General features: G+C 43.3%; 1 protein-coding gene across 1 annotated transcript in view; it reads right to left on the bottom strand.

Annotated features, from left to right (window-relative positions):
• Positions 1-5,570, bottom strand: part of KCNG3 (potassium voltage-gated channel modifier subfamily G member 3) — a 152,696-nt gene that overhangs the window by 133,791 nt on the left and 13,335 nt on the right. The window lies entirely within an intron of this gene.

Raw genomic sequence — 5,570 nt, 5'->3', positions numbered from 1 at the left:
GTCAAGGAAAGGTTTATATATGGAAGGAAATTTTCTTTGTTGGTTACCAGGGGTGGAAGGGGTGGGTAGGGAACACTGTTAGATAGTTAGAGACAAGTATTGATTTGACTGAAGAGAAGGGCAATGTACCACATATGAGTGATCAACACAGTGGAACTAAGGAAGAGGAAGACATAGAGAGGTACACGGGAGGCACAAACAACAAAGATGAACCCTTTTGCACATACATTACTTTGTCATCAGTGAAGGCAAACATGGATTATGGGTGGATAGATGGGTGGATAGGCTGAACTATTAGGTATGCCGGGGGGAGTGTGCCCAAGACCATGTATAGCGTTGGCAGACACCGTTTCTACAAGTGTATTGGTATGTTCTATAAGAATTCCCACCTATAGAGTAGAGCTGACAAGGGACAAGGTTGTAGTCATTCCTTGGCCACAGCCAGCTACCTAGACGGAGCAAGTAGTTGGCCTGTGGGCTCAGGACCATAGTCCCAGGGGACATCAAGCTCAATTGGCATAACACACTACACAAAATATTGTTCCTCATGTTATTCTGGTGAGTAGCAACTGGGATCTTAAAAGCTTGCAAGCAGCCATCTAGATGCAACAATGGGTCTTCTCGTCCAGAGCAAAGAAGAATGAAGAAAACCAAAGACACATGGAAACAAGTAGTCCAAGCAACTGGTACACCAAGCGATTCTCAGCCTATATGGCTATGACACCAGAAGAAGAACTAGATGGTGCCCGACCACCTATCAACCACTCAGAGGGAGATCTATGTAGGAGATCCTGGATAAAGTGGGAGAATAATGTGGAACAAAACTCAAGATCATTTGAAGACAAGAAAAAGGGACCGTGTTTGCTGGTCTGATAGAGCCTGACAGAACCACTGAGACTATGGCCCCTAGCTGCCCTTCAGGGCTGGAACTGAACCCACTCCTGTGGCTTCCAGCCAAACAAAAGGCAGGTATATGAGGTGAACATTTACACTCCTTGGAGAGAATAATCATGGGAGAATATAAGGGTTGTGTATGCACAGGGAGACAGCTCAGGGGGCAGGAGTGCATGGAGGCAAGGACACAGGGAAGAGAGAACTATGGGGAGGATCTAGGAGAGGAGCTGTTGCATTGTGGAAAACTGTAGTCAATGTCATGAGACAAAGTGTATGTGAACTGCTGTATGGAAAGTGAATTTGCTCTGTAAACTTTCATCTAAATCACAATTTAAAAAAAAAAAAAAAAAGAAGAAGAAGAAGAGCCTAGTAGAGAGCTTGTTCTTTGGATCCAAGCTTCCTGCACTGAGAACCTCCTAGACACAGGAAAGAAACAGAGATATAACATTGGATGTGTCATGATATTGTAAGAAATGGTGGCAACCACAGCAGAACCCAGTGGCAGAGAAACAGTAGCAGCAGTATGAGCCATGAGAACCAGTAAACATGCACAATGCGACTGCAGTGGACTTACCCACCCACTGAGTAAGAGAAAGCTGAGTGCCTTTGGGCAGGAGGCTTGCTGGCACACTGGGATGTCTCTGGGCACTTGCCTGTGGAGCTAAAGAGCTGTAACACTTATCCTAGCAGGGCAGAGGCCAAGTGAAGGCCTGGCAATGGGCAAGGCCAAGAAAAATATGAGAGCTGTCTTAGTTTGATGCTATCCTGATTTGAACTTTATCCTTCCTTCTGAGTTGTATACTGTTATTTCTGAGTTGATCCTGATCCAGAACTGTAGCCTATTATTTCATTAATAAACTACATAATTGTGAGCATAGTCTATGAATTCTGTGTGGCCATTGTAATGAATTACCAAACCTACCAGAGAAGCAGAGAATGCTGTGGTATCAGAAGTGGTGACAAAATTAGAGAAAAAGAGGTATGTCTGAGCTCACTACACAGGAATCAGCTTTGAACTGGTCCTGATTCTCATCCCTCTCATCTATTGAATGTAGATGGGCCCTAATGCCACTAGATTACAATGAAACAACTTTAAAAATAATTCCCAAGGGACAGATGAAAATTACAGCAAGACTTTGTTTACATGAGATCACTGTGAGTCAGAACTGATGGCAATGGGTTCGATTTAGTTTTCTGTTTGTGTGCTAAAGAGATATAAAGCTCAAGAAAACAAATCTGCCAACACTAACTTAGGGGACAGAAGTCCAGGGACAAAAGCGACTAAAAAGTAAAAGGACAGTTACTTTATATCTGATCTTTTAGAACTCAAAACTCATCAAAGACAACTAGCAAAGAGCATCTTTTTATGAAATAGGCTGCAATGCTTAGTAATCTTAAAAAATGACTACGTATATATGTTAAAATGCCAAAAAGAACATTAATCTACTTGGCAGTGTCAAAATAATACTCAGATGTTACTGGAAGGCAAAATGTCTAAAAAAATCTTTCGTTTATCTTATCAATCTGATAAAACATTAAGAATACCATAATTCTAGGATTAATTACAGAATTTTTTATAAAGGGAGGTTGTAAATGCGTGTACTGTTCAAAATCTTTTAACAAAAAAGACAGTTCTCTCAATGAGATGGTTTTAGTTGTACCAAAAGGAAAACAGTATGTGATTCATCTCCCAGTGACCCTCTGGAGATCCCCCTTCCAGAGCCTTCTTCTCACAATACCCTAAAATGGGAAGCCATCCTGTAAGAAAGCAAGCCTGGCTCATGGCTTACTGCATGAATAGCCAAGAGGGATCAGTCTTGGTTCTCTAATGCTGCTATTAACAGAAATACCACAAGTGAATGGCTTTAACAAACAGGAATTTATTCTCTCACAGCTTGTTGTTGTTGTTGTTGTTGTTATGTGCCGTCGAGTGGGACCCAACTCATAGCGACCCCTCCTTAGGTTTCCGAGGCAATACCACTACAGAAGTAGATTGCCCCATCTTCCTTCTGAGGAATGGCTGGTGGGTTTGAAACGCCAGCCTTCTGGCTAGCAGTCAAGTGCCTCAGGCACTATGCTACCAGAGCTCCCTCTCACAGCTTAGGAGGCTAAAAATCCAAATTCAGAGTGCCAGTTCTGGGGGCTGGCTGAAGGTCCCTTGACCTTGGACTTTAGCACTACATCTTGTTCCAGGCTCTCTGGAGCAATCTAGAGCCTTCTAACTCATGCAGCTGCTGGCTGCTGAGGCTGATGAACCAAAGACCAAAAGGCAAAATGGCACAATCCTAGGATCAGCAGGCAACATAGCAGGCCACTGGTTCAAGTCCAGGTACTAGACATGAAGACTCTGGCAAATGCAGGATCCAAATGTGCCAAAAAGCTAGAGACCTTTCCCAAAGCTTCTCCACATATACTGTAAGCAGGTCACACCCCAAAGGCAACTACTTAGCTGCTCGAAGCAGATTCTACCATGGAGTTGATTATATCACATCTAATATCATCATGGGGGATAACTACATCCAGCTGCCAAGTCACTCAAAACCATGGCCCAGCCAAGTTGACACAAAACCTTAGCTACCACAGGATGTAACACCTCTTGGCCCTAGTACTCGTTCACTCAATACATCACACACTTTCTTAGTACTGGTAGACAAGTCATCATTAATAAATAATGAAAATCCATATAATTTACCTGAATCCTCTCGCTTCTCACCAGCTCCATTGCTATTCCCTTATGTCAACTCCATATTCTCTCACTTGCCAGATCTCACCATATTTGCCCTTGCCCCCTCAGTCCACTCTCTACCCAGCAATCAGTGACATTTTTACAACAAATCAGATCATATCTTTCCTTTGCTCAAAACCTTCCCAAGGCTTCCCTGTTTCACTTGGAATAAGATTCAAAGTCCTTCCATGGCCTATAAGAAACTGAGAGATCAGCCCCAGCCTCTCGTCAACCTCAAACCTCATCTTGTGCTCTCCTGCCTTTAGACTAAACTTTAGTCCACGTGAGTCTTCCTTTTGTTCTATGTTGTTGTTGTTATGTGCTATTGAGTCGGACCCGACTCATAGCAACCCTTCCTTGGGTTTCTGAGGAGGTATAACTACAGAAGTAGATTGCCCTACCTTCCAAACTCATTCCCTTCTCAAGGTCTCAGCACTTACTGTTGTTTCCTCTGCCCACAACATGCTTCCCAACGCTGGCTCTTTCTCAGCATTCAGGACTCAATTCATGTTACCCCTCACATCCTACCCAAAGGATCACCCCTACCTAGTCCCATCCTGCTGCATTCTATCCCTTTACCTTGTTTTATTTTCTTTCACTATCCGAAATTCTTATCTCCTTACTTCTTTGTTGTCCACCTCCTTCCCTCTCCTACCACCAGTTTGCAGGCTCCATGAGAGTAGGAGTTCTGCATTATTTACCTTTGTATCTACAGTGCCTGGTACACAGAGAGAAGCTCAATAAATAGTTGGTGAATGGCTACAATTCATGATTATTTTGATCATTATGTATTTTTCTCAATGATTAGACACTAAAAGTATAGCTACTATCTTCTTAGCAAATGTAATTTCTAAAATGGGATCCCAAATTAGAGGACAAAATATTTGTAATTCATGTCCTAAACAAAAGGCTAATTTCATAATGTATTTTTAAAAACCCTTCAAACCAAGACACTGACAACGGCCAAAAAGTATAAATAATTCACAAAAAGTAAAGCATAAATGACTTCTAAAAATATGTACAGGAGATCTGGTGGCATAGTGCCTAAGGCACTTCACTGCTAACCAGAAGGCTGGCAGTTCAAACCCACCAGCCACTCCTTGGAAGGAAGGTTGGGCAATCTACTTCTGTAGTAGATACCACCTCGGAAACCCAAGGAGGGGTCACTATGAGTCAGATCCAACTCGACAGTAGTGAGCTTGGCTTGGTTTTGGTAATGTATGTACAGATACATAATCTTGCTTAAAACATGACAAATAGAGTTCCGGCAAGATGGTGGTCTAAACCCCAACCAGCAGAAGAATTTACGTGAAAATACCAAAAAAGGAGACATACAGAGCTGCAGTCTGGCAGAAGCCTGAGCAACCCTGACGGCACAGATGACAGGGCTTGGAGATTCCCAAGTGGTGGTAGGACCTAAGAATTAACCTAAAAATCACCCTGCTAGCCAGGGACTGCACGGGAGACTGTGCACAGTGGCTGGGGAACAAACAGAGAAGGTGAAGAGAAAGGTGGGCTGAGCTGTGGACTTTTGCCAATCCGGAGGACGCCGCCATTTTGTAGGTTTAAAAAGTGGCCTATTTTGGATATTTAAAGAGAGAGCGCTCTCGCAGATTCCTGTGGTGATAGGACTTAAGAACTAACCTAAAAATCACCCTGCTAGCCAGGGACTGCATGGAGGACTGCGCACAGTGGCTGGGGAACAAACGGAGAAGGTGAAGAGAAAGGCGGGCTGAGCTGTGGACTTTTGCCGATCCGGAGGACGCCGCCATTTTGTAGGTTTAAAAAGAGACCTGACTATTTTGGATATTTAAAAAGACAGCACTCTCGCAGATTTCTGGGGCTTAAGAACATGTTCTGCTTTCCAGCAACCCCAAAGACACTCAGGGCCTGCAAGACTGAAAAGGTATGACATTCTTCTTGTTACTACACCCTACACCTGCTTGGTGAA

This window comes from Orycteropus afer, unplaced genomic scaffold (genome assembly GCF_000298275.1).
Source record: "Orycteropus afer afer isolate SDZICR_OR568_19922 unplaced genomic scaffold, OryAfe1.0 scaffold00344, whole genome shotgun sequence".
Lineage (NCBI taxonomy): Eukaryota > Metazoa > Chordata > Mammalia > Tubulidentata > Orycteropodidae > Orycteropus > Orycteropus afer.
The sequence above is the reverse complement of the archived record's forward strand: the minus strand, read 5'-3'. Positions and strand labels throughout refer to the sequence as shown.